The 18,293-nt window shown below is 42.7% G+C and overlaps 1 pseudogene; it reads right to left on the minus strand.

The window, feature by feature from the left end:
• Nucleotides 1-17,016: 17,016 nt before the first annotated feature.
• Nucleotides 17,017-18,055, minus strand: LOC103299267 (cyclin-dependent kinase 4-like; annotated as a pseudogene).
• Nucleotides 18,056-18,293: the final 238 nt, after the last annotated feature.

Genomic DNA, 18,293 nt, shown 5'->3' on the forward strand with positions numbered 1-18,293 from the left:
TTCATAAATTGATCATTTCATTTAAAAATATTTTCAGGGGAGTGGGGGCTGGGTGGAGGCAGGCAAATGGGGTAAAATGGGGGCATCTGTAATAATGACAACAACAAAAAAAGAAAAACACCCTAACAGAATATAAATAAAAGTACTTTCAAAATTGTCAAACTTTTATAATTTAAAGATATCTTGCTTTCCTAGGAATATTTTAGACATCTTTGTTTACATGTCATGATCTGAAAAACTCTAATGAAAACAGACATCTTGTAACCAGTATCTTCTCTATCCTTGTTAAAATACTGCAATACTATATTATTCTTGTAAGGCACAGATCATGACCATGATTAAAGAAGTGTTCTTAAGAATCCAGTCTTCTTGAATGTTGTTTATTAGTCCGGAACCAGCTATGCATGCAGCTCCATGTCCTATTGTTGGCTACTTTTCTCCCTTTGTTCATTATTTTTCTCCCCTAGGGAATTCATTTCTAGCATCTTTTTAAATAAAAGAGTTCGGTGGAATTGGATATAAAAATAAAAACAACTTTGACAGGAAAACAAAAAAGTTCAAGAAAAAGAAATACTTCATTTGTCTTTGTTGGGACCAGTATAACAAATCATTGGCTTCTAAGGCAAAACGAACATTTTATCTAACTCTTTTTTTTTACATTTTTTTATTGAGGGATTATATGTGTACATATCTTACCATTACCCCCCCACCACCCCCATACATGCCCTCACCCCCCAGAGTTTTGCGTCCATTGTTTATGCTTATATGCATGCATACAAGTCCTTCCTTTGATTTCATATCTCCCCCACCTCTCCCTAACTTTCCCCCTGTAATTTGAAAGTCTGTTTGATGCTTTACTGTCTCTGTATCTTTTTGTTCATCACTTTATAATGTTCTTTACTATCCATAAATGAGTGAGATCATGTGGTATTTTTCTTTCATTGACTGGCTTATTTCACTTAGCATAATGTTCTCCAATTCCATCCAGGTTGCTTCAAATGATGAGAATTCCTTCTTTTTTATGGCAGCATAGTATTCCATTGTGTAGATGTACCACAGTTTTCTGATCCAGTCATCTGCTGACGGGCACCTAGGCTGTTTCCAAATCTTAGCTATTGTAAATTGTGCTGCTATGAACATAGTGGTGCATATATCCTTTCTGATTGGTGTTTCTAGTTTCTTTGGATATATTCCCAGGAGTGGGATTACTGGGTCAAATGGGAGTTCCATTTTCAGTTTTTTGAGGAAACTCCATACTGTTCTCCACAGTGGCTGCACCAGTCTGCATTCCCACCAGCAGTGCACGAGGGTTCCTTTTTCTCCGCATCCTCGCCAACACTTGTCGTTTGTTGATTTGTTGATGATAGCCATTCTGACAGGTGTGAGATGGCACCTCATTGTTGTTTTGATTTGCATCTCTCGGATAATAAGTGACTTTGAGCATGTTTTCATGTGTCTCTTGGCCTTCCTTCTGTCTTCTTTCGAAAATATTCTGTCCAGGTCTGTTGCCCATTTTTTTATTGGATTGATTATCTTCCTTTTATTCAGTTGCATAAGCTGCGTGTAGATGTTGGAGATTAAACCTTTATCAGTGATGGCATTTGCAAATATGTTCTCCGATGCAGTGGGCTTTCTTGTTGTTTTGTTGATTATTTCTTTTGCTGTAAAAAAGCTTTTTATTTTGATGTAGTCCCATTTGTTAATTTTCTCTTTAGCTTCCATTGCCCTAGGGGCAGTGTCAGTGAAGAAGTTCTTTTGGCATATGTCTGAGATTTTGTTGCCTGTGGAGTCCTCTAGTATTTTTATGGTTTCCTGTCTTATGTTTAAGTCCTGTATCCATTTTGAGTTTATTTTTGTGTATGGTGTAAGTTGGTGATCTAGTTTCATTTTTTTGCATGTGTCTGTCCAGTTTTCCCAACACCATTTATTGAAGAGACTGTCTTGACTCCATTGTATGTTCATGCCTCCTTTGTCAAATATTAATTGAGCATAGTGGTTTGGGTCGATATCTGGATTCTCTATTCTGTTCCATTGATCAATATGTCTGTTCTTGTGCCAGTACCAGGCTGTTTTGAGAACAGTGGCTTTGTAATACAGCTTGAAATCTGGTATAGAGATCCCATCTACTTTATTCTTCTTTCTCAGGATTGCTGTGGCTAGTCGGGGTCTTTTTTTATTCCAGATGAATTTTTGGAGAGTTCTTTCTAGGTCTGTGAAATATACTGTTGGTATTTTGATGGGGAGTGCATTGAATCTGTAGATTGCTTTGGGTAGTATGGACATTTTAATGATGTTGGTTCTACCAATCCATGAACATGGTATGTTCTTCCATCTGTTTACGTCTTCCTCTATCTCTTTTTCCAGTGTCCTGTAGTTTTCTGCGTATAGGTCTTTTACCTCCTTAGTTAAGTTTATTCCTAGGTATCTTAATTTTTTTGGTGTGATGGTAAATGGGATTGCTTTTTTAGTCTCTCTTTCTGTAAGTACATTATTGATGTATAGAAATGCCACAGATTTCTTGGCATTAATTTTGTATCCCGCTACATTGCCGAATTCATTTATTAAGTCTATTAGTTTTTTTATGGAATCTTTTGGGTTTTTTTATGTACAATATCATGTCATCTGCAAATAAGGACAGCTTCACTTCTTCTTTTTCAATTTGGATGCCTCTTATTTCTTCTTCTTGCCTAATTGCGATAGCTAATACTTCCAGTACTATGGCAAACAGGAGTGGTGAGAGTGGGCATCCTGTCTTGTTCCTGTTCTTAGGGGAAATGGTTTTAGTTTTTGCCCATTGAGTATGATGTTTGCTGTGGGTTTATCATATATAGCTATTATTATGTTGAGGTATGCTCCTTCTATTCCCACCTTGTTGAGAGTTTTTATCAAGAAAGGGTGTTGGATTTTGTCAAATGCTTTTTCTGCATCTATTGATATGACTATGTGATTTTTATCTCTCAATTTGTTTATGTGATGTATCACGTTTATTGATTTGCGGATATTGTACCATCCTTGCATTCCTGGAATAAATCCTACTTGGTCATGATGTATGATCTTTCTGATGTACTGCTGGAGCCGATTTGCTAGGATTTTGTTGAGGATTTTGGCATCTATGTTCATGAGTGATATTGGCCTGTAATTCTCTTTCATTGTCTTGTCTTTATCTGGTTTTGGTATTAGGGTGATGCTGGCTTCATAGAAGGAGCCTGGAAGTGTTCCTTCCTCTTGAATTTTTTGGAATAGTCTGAGGAGGATAGGTTTTAGTTCTTCCTTGAAAGTTTGATAAAACTCTCCTGTGAAGCCATCTGGCCCCGGGCTTTTGTTTGCCGGAAGCTTTTTGATGACTGCTTCAATTTCTTCCATAGTTACTGGCATGTTGAGCTGTTTAGAATCTTCCTGATTGAGTTTTGGAAGGTTGTATTTTTCTAGGAATATGTCGATTTCCTCTAGGTTGTCCAGTTTGTTGGAGTAGAGTTGTTCGTAGTATTTTGTAACAATCCTTTGTATTTCGTCGGGATCTGTTGTTATTTCACCTCTTTCATTTCTGATTTTGTTTATTTGGGTCCTCTCTCTTTGCTTCTTGGTGAGCTTGGCTAGAGGTCCATCAATCTTGTTTATCCTTTCAAAGAACCAGCTCTTGGTTTTGTTGATCTTTTGTATTGTTTCTTTGGTCTCTATGTCGTTTATCTCCGCTCTGATCTTTATTATTTCTTTCCTTCTGCTTACACTGGGCTTATCTTGTTGCTCTCTCTCTAACTCTTTGAGTTGTTGGGTTAGGTAATTTATTACCATTGTTTCTTGTTTTTTGCAGTAGGCTTGTAGAGCTATGAACTTCCCTCTCAGGACTGCTTTCGCTGTGTCCCATAGATTTTGGATTGTTGTGTTTTCATTGTCGTTTGTTGCCATGATGTTTTTTATTTCTTCCTTGATGTCTTTGGTAACCCAGTCATGGTTTAATAGCATGCTGTTTAGTCTCCAAGTGTTTGATTTCTTTGGGTTGTTTTTATTGTAGTTGATTTCCAGTTTTATGCCACTGTGATCTGAGAAGATACTTGATATGATTTCTATCTTCTTGAATTTGGAGAGACTTTGCCTATGTCCTAACATATGGTCTATCTTTGAAAATGACCCATGTGCACTTGAGAAGAATGTATATTCTGTGGCTTTGGGGTGAAATGTTCTGAAGATGTCGATTAATTCCATCTGTTCTAGTGAGTCATTTAGGATTGATGTTTCTTTGCTGATTTTTTGTTTAGAGGATTTGTCCAATGGTGATAGTGGGGTATTGAAGTCTCCTACTATGATTGTATTGCTATCAATCTCTCCTTTGATATCTTCCAGGAGTTTTTTAATGTATCTTGGTGCTCCTGTATTGGGTGCATATATGTTTACCAGAGTTATTTCTTCTTGTTGGATTTCTCCCTTTAGTATTATGAAGTGGCCTTCATTATCTCTTGTTATGTCCTTCACTTTGAGATCTAATTTGTCAGATATAAGTATTGCAACCCCAGCTTTTTTTTCATTTCCATTTGCCTGGAAAACCTTTTTCCATCCCTTTACTCTCAGTCTGTATGCATCCTTTTTTTTGAGGTGGGTTTCCTGTAGACAGCAGATATCTGGGTTTTGTTTTCTTATCCAGTCTGTTACCCTGTGTCTTTTGATTGGGGCATTCAATCCATTTACATTTAAAGTTATTATTGATAGGTACTTATTTGACGCCATTTTTATTCTATACCCCTGTGTACCTTCTTTGCTTCCTATTTCTTTCTTTCTTTTTTTTTTTTTTTTTTTTTTACAGCAGACCCTTTAGCATTTCTTTCATTGCTGGTTTGGTGGTGATAAACTCCCTTAGTCCTTTTTTGTCTGTGAAGCTCCTGATTTCACCTTCAATTTTGATTGATAGCCTTGCTGGGTACAGTATTCTTGGATTGAGACCCTTCCTTTGCATGACTTGGTATATTTCATTCCATTCCCTTCTGACCTGATGAGTTTCTGTTGAGAAATCAGTTGCTAGTCTGATGGGGGTTCCTTTGTATGTAACTGTCTGTCTCTCTCTGGCCGCTTGTAAGATTCTTACTTTGTCGTTGGTGTTTGCCAACTTAACTATAATGTGCCTTGGCGTCGGTCTTTTGGGGTTCATTTTGCTTGGAACTCTGTGAGCTTCTTGGATTTGTGTGGGTTTTTTCTTCCCTATATCAGGGAAGTTTTCTGTTATTATTTCTTCAAACAGGTTTTCTATTCCTTGCTCAGTTTCCTTTCCTTCTGGCACCCCTATTATCCTGATGTTGTTTTGTTTTGTATTGTCCTGAAGTTCCCTTACGCTCTCCTCAATCTTTCTAATTTTTGTTTCTAGAAGCTGTTGTAATTGGGTATTTTTTTCCATCTTGTCTTCTAGCTCACTTATGCGGTCCTCTGCTTCATCTAGTCTACTCTTGATGCTCTCTATTGAGTTCTTTACAGCAGCGATGTCATTTTTCATTTCTTCTTGGTTCTTCTTCATTTCCTCTTGGTTCTTACTCATATTGTCGAATTTGTCTTCCATCCTTTTCAGCCACCCAATGATCATTTCTCTGAATTCTTTCTCTGATAGGTTGTTTGCCTCTAATTCGTTTACTTCCTTTTCTGGTGATGCCTGCTTCTCTTTCCTATGTGGGCTATTTCTTTGTCTCCCCATTGTCTCTCTTCTCCGGATGTCTGGTTATATAGATTTCTCTCTCTGGCGTTGATTTAAAGGTATAAAATACAACACAACCAGGCACAACAGACAAGGCACTGAACAGAATTGTATTCACGATATTAATAATCTCCAATAAAGGTAACCACCAGAGAAAGACAAATTAGGGAATAGGAGTGGAAGAGGGAGAGTAAAAAGAAAGAACAACAACGAAAAAAAACAAACAAAAAAAACATACAAAGAGTGTGAATCTGAACTTGGGAAAAGAGCAGAAAGAAAGAAAAGAAAAAGAAATAACAGAAAGAAAAAGAAAAGAGGAAAAAAAAAGTAAGAGAGACAAGAATGATACTAAGAGAGAAAAGGGGAACAAACTATATATATGGGGAGTAAACTCCACTAGAACAACCACTATTCCCAGCAAATTCCAGCAACACGAGCCTTGAGATTAATACAAACTGCAACAGCAGCTAATATCAAGTGAGGCAAGGGAAAACAAAAGTAAAAAACAAACAAAAACAAAGCAAACAAAAGAACCAACCAAACCAACAAAAAGAATAATCAAAACAATCTCATAAAAAAGCATAAAAATTCAATCTAATCAACATTCAAGCAAACAACAACAAAAGGCCCGAGAGAAAAATAATTTTTTTTAAGGTAGCATAGAGAGAGGTTTGTATGGATTTGGAGCAGGGGGTTGGGAATTAGATATATAAGTAGGGTGAAGTTTTAGCAGGGAGTAAACTGAAAAAGTAGGGAAAATATCAAGCAGGAAAGGGTTAAGATAAACTGGGGACCAAGGGGGAAAGGTTAGGAGGAGAGTGATGGCATAATGTTAGCTTTGAGATAGGGTAAAGCGATTGTAAGGGAAAGATGCAAATCAAATGTAGGACACTAATCCAAAAATAAAAGAAAGAGAAAATCAAATGACATTAAAAAAAAAAAAGTAAAATAATAGTAATAATATTGCTGATTGAAAATAAAAATGTAATAATTAAAAAGGTGAAAATCGAGTGAGGAAAAAGAAAAAAAATTAGTTTATTAAGTAAAAGATGCAAAAAATGCAAATAAAAAATATGAGAATAAAAAAATTAAAAAATTGAAAAAAGAATTGAAAATTAAAAAATAGGAAGACTAAAATGTGCAGTAGCGGCTGTCATTCACTTCCTCTATTATTCTGTTTGGTACGCCTTTTTCCCAGTCTGGGCGGTATTTCAGTTCAGCTTCATTCCAGGGCTCCTCAGTGTTGGAAGCCAGTCCTGCTTTTTAAGCCAGCCGTGTCTTAATTTCTCGTATTTATTTTTTATTACACCAGAGACAATTAGCGTTTCAGCCCCTGGGTGGCAGTGTTTCTGAATTGACTTCCAGGCCTCTCTAGCTCTTTTTTTTTTTCCCCCTCTATGGCACTCTCTATTGGTTTGTGGAGGTGTGCCGAAAAAACACCTTCCCCCTGCAGTCTTTCAGGGTTTCCACCTGGGTTTTTCTATGTGTTGGGCTTAGCAATCAGAGTCGGAAAGAGCCCAGGTGTGCGGACTGTGGGTCTGTGCACCAGACTAAGTAGCCTGCACTCCTTTGAAAATTCTTAGTCTGACCCTCCTCGTCAGATTAAAATGAGTTGCTTTCAAGAGGTCATTTCTGTTAGCAGCTCAGAAGACCCCCCTCCTCATTCACAGATCACGGCAGTTCCAACTGCCGCCGATTTTTCTAGGCACAGACCTCCCGGCTCCTGCCGGTCCTGCGGCTGCCGCGCTTCCCTCACCCAGCGCTTCCCTCACCCACCGCGGGGATTAGAAACCGCCCCTCATTTCTGGCGAAATCTGACCTTTCCGTGGTGCAGTGAAGAGTTTCTTTGAATCCGAATGTTTGCGCTGATAGGGGACCGGTGGTCTGGTGCTCCCAGCAGTTCAGTGTTTGCAGTTGTTGCGGTAAGTCAGGTTTCCACTAAAATCCTCCTTTCCTTGCAAGATGGCGAGGCGCCCGGCGAGCCCGCAGCTCCAGGAGGGGACCCAGCCCCTGTGGGTGCTGCGCGGTCAGAGGAACACTGCCCAGCACTCCCCCGCCTTCTCCTGGAGTTTAGCTGTCCCTTGGCTTGTCCACATACACTCCCTCTGCGAGCCTCTGCTGCTCCGACTCTCCGCCCCAGGAACAGACTCCAAACCCAACTCTATTCCGTCGCCATTTTCTCTCCTCCTCCCTAGTCTACTCTTGATGCTTTCTATTGAGTTCTTTACAGCAGCGATGTCATTTTTCATTTCTTCTTGGTTCTTCTTCATTTCCTCTTGGTTCTTACTCATATTGTTGAATTTGTCTTCCATCCTTTTCAGCCACCCTATGATCATTTCTCTGAATTCTTTCTCTGATAGTTTGTTTGCCTCTAATTCGTTTACTTCCTTTTCTGGTGATGCCTGCTTCTCTTTCCTATGGGGGTATTTCTTTGTCGCCCCATGGTCTCTCTTCTCCGGATGTCTGGTTATATAGTTCTCTCTCTCCGTTGTTGATTTAAAGGTACAAAATACAACACAACCAGGCACAACACTCAAGGCACTGAACAGAATTGTATTCACAATATTAATAACCTCCCATAAAGGTAACTACGAGAGAAAGACAAATTTGGGAATAGGAGTGGAAGAGGGAGAGTAAAAAGAAAGAACAAAAAAAAAGAGTGTGAATCTGAACTTGGGAAAAGAGCAGAAAAAAAGAAGAAAAGAAAAAAAGTAAGAGAGACAAGAACGATACTAAGAGAGAAAAGGGGAACAAACTATATATATGGGGAGTAGACTCCACTAGAACAACCACTATTCCCGGCAAATTCCAGCAACACGAGCCTGGAGATTAATACAAACTGCAACACCAGCTAATATCAAGTGAGGCAAGGGAAAACAAAAGTAAAAAACAAACAAAAACAAAGCAAACCAAAGAACCAACCAAACAAACAAAAAGAATAATCAAAACAATCTCATAAAAAAACATAAAAATTCAATCTAATCAACATTCAAGCAAACAACAACAAAAGGTCAGCGAGAAAAATAATTATTTTAAGGTAGCGTAGAGAGAGGTATGTATGGATTTGGAGCAAGGGGTTGGGAATTGGATATATAAATAGGGTGAAATTTTAGCAGAGGGTAATCTGAAAAAGTAGGGAAAATCTATAGCCAGAAAGGGTTAAGATAAACCGGAGACCAAAAGGGAAAAGGTTAGGAGGAGAGTGATGGCAAAATGTTAGCGTTGAGATAGGGTAAGGGAAAGATGCAAATAGAATGTAGGACACTAATCCCACAATACAAGAAAGGGAAAATCAAATGACATTTAACAAAAAAAAAAAGTAAAATAATAGTAATAATAATGGTGATTGAAAATAAAAATGTAATAATTAAAAAGGTGAAAATCGAGTGAGGAAAAAGAAAAAAATTTAGTTTCTTAAGTAAAAGATGCAAAAAATGAAAATAAAAAAATTAGAATAAAAAATTTTTTTAAAAATTGAAAAAAGAATTAAAAATTAAAAAGTAGGAAGACTAAAATGTGCAGTAGCGGCTGTCATTCACTTCCTCTATTATTCTGTTTGGTACGCCTGTTTCCAAGTCTGGGCGGTATTTCAGTTCAGCTTCGTTCCACTGCTTCTCAGTGTTGTAAGCCAGTCCTGCTTTTTAAGCCGGCCGTGTCTTGATTTCTCGTATTTATTTTTGATTACACCAGAGACAATTAGCATTTCAGTCCCTGGGTGGCAGGGTTTCTGAATTGACTTCCGGGCCTCTCTAGCTTTTTTTTTTTTTTTTTTCCCTCTATGGCACTCACTACCGGTTTGTGGATGTGTGCGCCTCAGAGCTGCCTCTCCGATGGATACACCAAGCTCTGCTCCCCAGGTTCCGGAAAAACAACTCCCCCCTGCAGTCTTTCAGGGTTTCCACCTGGGTTTTTCTATGTATTGGGTTTAGCAATCAGAGTCGGAAAGAGCCCAAGTGTGCGGACAGTGGGTCTGTGCGCCAGACTAAGGAACCTGCACTCCTTTGAAAATTCTTAGTTTGATCCTCCTCGTCAGATTAAAATGAGTTGCTTTTAAGAGGTCACTTCTGTTAGCAGCTCAGAGGACCCCCTTCCACATTCACGGATCACGGCAGCTCCAACTGCTGCCAATTTTTCTAGGCACAGACCTCCCAGTTCCTGCGGGTCCTGCGGCTGCTGCGCTTCCCTCACCCAGCGCTTCCCTCACCCACTGCGGGGATTAGAAACCACACCTTATTTCAGGCGAAATCTGACCTTTCCGTGGTGCAGTGAAGAGTTCCTTTGAATCTGAATGTTTGCACTGATAGGGGACCGGTGTTCTGGTGCTCGCAGATGTTCAGTGTTTGCAGTTGTCGCGGAAAGTCAGGTTTCCACTAAAATCCTCCTTTCCTTGCAAGATGGCGAGGCGCCCGGTCTAATTAACTCTTGTAAATCTTTAAAAAATTAACTTAATCTGTGAATTGATTTTTAAAATATATATTTTTATTGATTTCAGAGAGAAAGTGAGAGGGAGAGAGAGGTAGAAACATCAATGATGAGAGAGAATCATTGATCAGCTGCCTCCTGCATGCTCCACACTGGGGATCGAACACGCAACACGGGCATGTGCCCTGACCGGGAATCAAACCATGACCACCTTGTTCATAGGTTGACACTCAACCACGGAGCCATGCTGGCCAGGCGGTGAATTGATTTTTTGCATTTGACTGATAAGGTAAATGGCTCAAGTCATTTCATAAAGATTATCAATGTATAGGTTCTGTAACCCTTTGAGAAAGATCTTCCTGGAGTTTTAATCCAAGTTTCTTCAGCTGTCACATTATATGTTCTTGCCTATTTTGTTCCCTGTCAGTATATTGCTCTGGGAAAAATTGATTGGATTCCTAGTTATCTTTAAGTCAAAGGACATATTTTGTTCTCTTTAATGACTACATGGAACTTGTGTTGTATATATTACTCCAGTATACTTATCCAGTGATTAACGTAGGATATGGACTACATGGAGGGAAAAAAGCTTCATGCAAAAAAAGAAAAAAAATCAATTGAAATTACAATAAGAAATTATATGCTCTAGGTAACTCAAGTTCAATATATGTAGAACTTGTTTTTCCTTTTCCAAATATGCTTCTTTTACTACCATCATTATATTGGTAATAGCATCAGTTCTGTTGATTTCACCCCCAAAAAAATTCTCATATCAGTCTCTGGCACTGACCTAGTCTGTGTCCTCATGGTTTCTCACAAAAACCTGTCTCTTAGACTTCTTGCCCATCTTCCACCTCCATCCACACATTTCCTTAAAAGCCCAAACTGAATATCCCTTTGCTTAGAAACCTTCATTAGCATTCATTTACTTACAGAATTAAGACTAAATTCTTTAGCATGGAGTTCAGGGTTTTTCATATCCTATCCCAGCCTCCCTATCCCATTTCCAGCCACTCATTTCCATGCATCTTATATGCTAGTTATCAGGACTTACTTTTTATTATGTTACTAGTGGCCCAGTGCATGAAATTCCTGCATTTCCTGCACGGTGTGTTGGGGAGGGGCTCCCTCAGTCCAGCCTGTACCCTCTCCAATTGGGGACCCCTGGCTCCTAACTACTTGCCTGCCTACTGGCTTGATCTCTGCCTAACAACTCCATGGCCGGCCTCATGGTCCCCAACTGCCCTCCCCTGCTGGCCTGATTGCTCCTAACCACTTCTGCCTTGCCCTCCCCTCCACAGTGGCTTTGTCTGAAAGGAAGTTGGATGGTAGGAAGATGTTTCCTGGTCTAATTAGCATATTACCCTTTTATTAGTATAGGTAAGATGGGGGAAACTATGACTTACATTTGCCTTTAAACTATTAATACTATACTAAATATATTTTATGGTAACTGAGTATGAGTGCTAGAGGTGTAAAATAGAAAGCTGTAACACCCCTAGTAGAAAAAGTTACTGTTTTCCCCAGAAACAATATTCTAGTCACACAATTGTTCCAAAAACCTTTCCTCCCAAAGACCAGTGTTCCACAGAGGTTGGTTTAAGGTAAGGTGACCAGATTTTAACATTGGTAAAGCGGGACACCATTGACCGGGGGAGGGGGGGGCGTGGGGGGGGGTTCTTGATTAAAAATTTGGTCTATATAGAGCAACAAAAATTTTCATAGAATGCAAAAATAGTATTGTAATATATTTTTTTAATTTCAACATAAGTGCAATTTACAAATATAATAAATAAAAGATTATGTATAGTATTATTTTATTCTTTGGCATATTTCTCATTTGAGTGAATTTTTTTTAATAGATTGCTGTCGTTGTTTATAAGGTCATGAATTTGCCATAACATAAGTCGTAAGTGTCACTTTCAAGGCTGGCGGTAGACTTTTTGCCGCCACTATCAAATATAAATAATACGAGTACTGTCTGCTAAATTCAAGAAAATTTATGTATTTATGAAATAAATAAATAAATTACTTACCTAAATTATCTGAATAGCTGATTTGGAATGACATCACTTGTTTAACTAGCTTACTAGCACGCAGTACGATGTGTATTGTCTGAGAGACAGTTACAAAATGTTTTCGTCTTTGCCAATCCCCAAAAATGCCATTGTTCATTAAGTCCAAACAATGGTGGTCAAATTCTAACAACTGATCAACAATGCGAACTTTGATAAGCAGTTCTCGATAATCAGTTCTCAACAATTATTTGTTATTATTAAAGTTTAACATTATAAAATTAACAAAAATAATATAAAACTCATATCCTGGCTAAATAGCCTCATGGCCACCGAAAACCGTATATTACCTTCCCGTTCTCCCGCCATTCCCTAGCTTGTTGTGCATTCTTTCCAAAAATTGGGACTTTTTAAAACACCGCGGGAAGCGGGACAAATTGTTAAAAATCGGGACTGTCCCGCCAAAAGTGGGATGTCTGGTCACCTTAGTTTAAGGACAACCTGCATTAGAATTACTTGAAGGGCTTGTTGCAAATGCAGATGTTTGGGTCCTACCCTAGATCTGGGGAATTAGAATACTGAGGCTTAATGTCTAGGAATATGCATTTTATCTTATTAAAGTTTCTAGACAAAGGCCTTAAACTACTATTTTTAAAACAGTTTTATTGAGGTATAATTAACATAATAAATGAACATATTTAAAGTATACAGTTTGATAAGTGTTGACATATATACAAACCTCTGAAAGCATGAACACCACCAAGATAATGAACACATCACCCCACAAAGTTTCCTTGTGCTTTTGAAAAAATATATATTTTTATTGATTTCAGAGAGAAAGAGAGAGACAGAAACATCAAAGATAAGAAAAAAATCATTGATTGGCTGCCTCTTGCACACCCCTTACTGGGGAGTGAGCCTGCAACCCAGACATGTGCCCTGACCAGGAATCGAACCATTACCTTCTGGTTCATAGGTGGATGCTCAACCACACTGAGCAACACTGGTCGAACTCGTGCTTCCTTTTTATGACCTTTCTCCTGCCCCTTCCTCACCTCGCACTGCTTTTCAGGTGATCACTGATTTTTCTGTCACTATAGATTAGTTTGAATTTTCTATAATTCCATAAAGAGAATCATATAACACGTGCTAACCTCATTGCCATACTAACCTCATCGCCCTGCTAATCTCATCATCCTGCTAATCTCATCATGATTGCTAAAGCTCAAAACGATTGCAGGCCCTTGGTGTCCAAGGCTGTCACCAAGAATCGGGGGAAGAATGGGACAGGGCAACTGAAACACCACACAGCTCGCTATTCACACTGAAATACAGCCATTTCTCTTAAATAAATGCTGTCCACCTTTGTTTAATTCCCAGTGTTCTGAAAATACATTCTTTTTCCTTGCTTTCATTTGGAGTTTTTGGAACGATATATACACACACACACACACACACACACACACACACACACACACACACACACAAACTAGAGGCCCGGTGCATGAAATTCATGCATGGGGGGTGGTGGTGATGTATTCCTCAGCCCAGCCTGAACCCTCTCTAATCTGGGACCCCTCGAGGGATCCCACCAGTGGGATAGGGCCTAGTGGGCAGTCAAACATCCCTCTCAAAATCCAGGAATGCTGGCTCCTAACCGCTCAACTGCCTGCCTGCCTGACTGCCCCTAACCACTTCTGCCTGCCAGCCTGATCACCACCTAACCACTCCCCTGCCAGCCTGATCAAGGCCTAACTGCTCCCCTGCTAGCACTATTGCCCCTAACTGCCCTCCCCTTCAGGCCTGGTCACCCCCAACTTCCCTCCCCTGCAGGCCTGGTCACCCCCAACTGGCCTCCCCTGCAGGCCTGATCACCCCCAACTGCCTTCCCCTGCAGGGCTGATCACCCCTAACTGTCCTCCCTTATCAGTCTGGTCACCCCTAACTGCCCTCCCCTGCCGGCCTGGTCGGCCCTAACTGTCCTCACCTGCAGGCCTGGTCGCACCCAGCTGCCCTCCCCTGCTGGCCCAGTCACCCTTAACTGCACTCCCCTGCAGGCCTTGTCCTTCCCAACAGCCCTCCCCTGCAGGCCTGGTCACCCTCAACTGGCCTCCCATGCAGGCCTGATCGCCCCCAACTGCCCTCCCCTGAAGGCCCACTCACCCCTAACTGCCCTACCTTATCAGTCTGATCCCCGCTAACTGCCCTCCCCTGCCGACCTGGTCTCCCCCAACTGTCCTCCCCTGCAGGCCTGATCGTCCCCAACTGCCCTCCCCTGAAGGCCCGGTCACCCCTAACTGTCCTCCCTTGCCAGCGTGGTCACCCCTAACTGCCCTCACCTGCAGGACTTGTCCCTCCCAACTGCCCTCCCTCCAGGCCTGGTTCCCCCCAACTGCCCTCCCCTGCAGGCCTGGTTACCCCCAACTGCCCTTTCTTGAAGGCATGGTTACCACTAACTGCTCTCCCCTGCAGGCCTGGGTCCCCGCAACTGCCCTCCCCTGCTGGCCCGGTCACTCCTAACCACTTTCCCCTGCCGGCCTGGTCACCACTAACTGCTCTCCCCTACTGGCCTGGTCGCCCCTAACTGCCCTCTCCTGTTGGCTTGGTTCCCCCCAACTGCCCTCCCCTGCCGGCCTGGTCACCCCTAGCTGTCCTCCCCTGTCGGCCATCTTGTGGTGGCCATCTTGTGTCCACATGGTGGTGGCCATCTTTGACCACATGGGGGTGGCCATCATTTGTGTTGGAGTGATGGTCAATTTGCATATTACCTCTTTATTATATAGGATATTAGCATGGGAATTATATTATCTGAAGCCTAAGCAACCATGAAAAAAATGCATTATTTCAGACTCTCCTATATAATAAAGAGGTAATATGCAAATTGACCATCGCTCCAACACACAAGATGGTCACCCCCATGTGGTCAAAGATGGCTGCCACCATGTGGACACAAGATGGCTGCCACAAGATGGCCGGCAGGGGAGGGCAGTAGGGAGGGACCAGGCCTGCAAGGGAGGGCAATTGGAGGTGATCAGGCCTGAAGGGGAGGGCAGTTATGGTTGACCGGGCTGGCAGGGGAAGACAGTTGGGGGGAACCAGGTCTGCAGGCTAGAGCAGATAGGGGTGACCAGGCTAGCAGGGGAGGATGGTTAGGGATGACCAGGCCAGCAGGGAAGGGCAGTTGGGGTGACCAGGCCTGTAGGGGAGAGAAGTTGGGGGGGACCAGCCATGCAGGGAAGGGCAGTTAAGGGCAACCAGGCTGGCAGGGGAGGGCAGTTGGGGGTGAACAGGCCTACAGGGGAGGACAGTTAGGGGCAATCTGGCTGGCAGGGGAAGGCCATTAGGGGTGACCAGGCTGGCAAGGGATGGAAGTTAGCGGTGACCGGCCAGCTGGGGAGGGCAGTTAGGGGCGACCAGGTTAGCAAGGGAGGGCAGTTAGGGGCAACCAGGCTAGCAGGGGAGGGCAGTTGGGGCAATTGGGCCAGCAGGGCAGCAGTTAGGCATTGATCAGGCTGGCAGGGGAGTGGTGTAGGGGGTGATCAGGCTGGCAGGCAGAAGCGGTTAGGAGCAATCAGTCAGGCAGGCATGCGAGCAGTTGGAAGCCAGCAGTTCTGGATTGTGAAAGAGGTCCCAGATTGGAGAGGGTGCAGGCGGGGCTGAGGGACACCCTCCCCCATGAACAAATTTTGTGCACCGGGCCTCTAGTCTATACTAAGTGGAATATGCTAATTAGACCGGACGTATTCTGGATGACCCTCCGGACATCCTTCCAGACAAAGCCGTAGCTGTGAGAGCTGAGGCAAGTTGCCAAGGCTGGGAGGGCCCATTGCAGAGCCCTGGCCAGGTTGGCAGGGCCTCCCTCTAAACATCATTGTCACAAAGCCCTGGCAGGGTGGGAAGGGCGGACAGGGCCTCCCTGTGGACAGCGATGGGGCCCATCCAGAGCCCCGGCCAGTTGGGCAGGGTCTCTCTCTGCTCTGCCATTGATCCCAGAGCCCAGGCCTGGTGGCAGGGCCTCCCTGTGGGTGGGATAAATGGCAGAGCAGAGGGAATTATACAGACCACTGAGGTGATCTTGCTAGACATGCTTCATCTTAAGCCAATTATAAAGAAATTCAAATAAATTCAAAATGTGGGGCATTCTGCAGAACTTCTTGCCTGGACACTTCAAAAGATTCAATGGAATGAAAAACAGGGAGGTATTGGGTACCTCACATCTATGTTGTGAATCTTGAGAGCTATGAGCCAGAGCCCATAGAATTCAAGCCAGATAGTAACTTCCTTCCTAGAATCCAGCAAAGACTCAAATCCTTTCAGAAGTGTAATGGGCTGCCCTGAAGAATGCGGCTCAATTGGTTGTAGAGTTGTCCTATGCACAGAAAGGTTGCAGATCTGATTACAGGTCAGGGCACATACCAAGGCTGTGGGTTCAATCCCTGGTAGGCAAATTATCAATATTTTTCTCATACATTGATGTTTCTCTCTCTCTTTCTCCTCCTCCTCCTCCTCTCTAAAATCAGTGTTACCTATAGGAAAGCCAGAATTTCTTTTTCTTTCTTTCTTTTTTAAAAAAAAAAACACACATATTTCTTCATTTTGTTTTTTTCCCTTTATAAAAAAGGATCCCAATATCAAGGTAAGGAAGGGGAGAACAAGGGACATACTCCTTGGTGTCAGGAAATAGGAGGGCAGGAGAAGGATGATCCCTAAACGAGGGAGAGGGAGGGGAATGTCATTAAGGCAGCCGGCAAGATATTCTCTGTAAAACGTTGGAGGAAGTATCTCCACAGCCTCAGATCAAAAAACACAGAGCACCTTCTCGGTGGGGGACTCTGCACTCAAGTGTTCAAAGGAAGGTAAATGATAGCTTCTGTTCTCTTGGTTCTGTTGCAGCTATCCCATTGCTCACTCTGGGTTATCTTCTTCCTTTTGTAGATAAGAGTGTTGCAGAGCTCGGAAGGCAGAGATTCGCTTGTGTGGGTTAAAAGTCAGCATCTCCAGCAGCAGCTGTACTCCAGACTCCTCCATCTCCGATATCACCTACAGCACTGGGCAGGGCCCTCTGTGGGGGAAGGTTCCCCGAGGTAGAGACACATTTCGGGGCCAATCTTCCTCTGGAGGCAGCCCAATCAGGTCAAAGATTTTGCCCAATTGGTCAGCTTCAAAGTGTCTGCAGAAGAGAGGCTTTTGAGGAAACATCTCTGCAAAGATACAGCCAACACTTTACAAGTCCACAGGTGTTGTGCATGTGGACTGCAGAAGAACTTCCGGAGCACGGTACCAGAGTGTCACAACCACAAGTGTAAGTGCCATCTGGTAACTATAGATTCTGGCCAGGCCAAAGTCAGCCAGCTTGATTGTCCCATCACTTGTCACCAGAATATTCTCTGGCTTCAGGTCTCGGTGAACAATGCAATTGGCATGAAGAAAATCCAGGCCTCTTAGAAACTGGCGCATCAGATCCTTGATGGTCTCCACTGGCAAGCCTGGTGGGGGTGCCTTGTCCAGATACCTCCTTAGGTCTTGGTCCACATGCTCAAACACCAGGGTCACATTGGTCTCCCGGTCAATTCGGAAGGTGGCACAGACATCCATCAGCTGGACAACACTGGGATGCTCAAAAGCCTCCAGCCACCTCAGTAAGGCCACCTAATGAACTGTGCTGATGGGAAGGCCCCCTCCAGCACCTCCTTCACTGGGGATTCTCATGCTCTTGAGGGCCACAAAGCAGCCACTGTAGGGATCATGGGCCTTGTATACCGTCCCATAGGCACCTGGCTCAGCCACTGGCTCATATCGAGGGGTAGCCATCCTCAGATCAGAGAAGACCTCCCCATGCTAGGAACTGCGAGGGTGGACCGTTATCTGGGCCTGGGAGACGGTTTCTGCGGCGCCATACACTTGATCTATGTCTGGAGCAGCTGGACCATACGGGCCCAACCATAGACACAGGCCACAAGCTAGAGTGGACCCCTCACCCCCACCCTCACCATGTAAAAGCCAGAATTTCTTATAAATGTCAAGCAGCTTAATCTACACATTCCTGTCATTCTTGCTCACCTCCCAGAACGTTAATTCATTCAGCTATATGTTCTCCCTCTATTATTTCTCTTCCACTGACTGAACACTTATCACTTTATTTTTTACCTCTCCATTATACCTTTTAAACTTCCATTACATTT

Source organism: Eptesicus fuscus, chromosome 1 (genome assembly GCF_027574615.1).
Source record: "Eptesicus fuscus isolate TK198812 chromosome 1, DD_ASM_mEF_20220401, whole genome shotgun sequence".
NCBI classification, from domain to species: domain Eukaryota; kingdom Metazoa; phylum Chordata; class Mammalia; order Chiroptera; family Vespertilionidae; genus Eptesicus; species Eptesicus fuscus.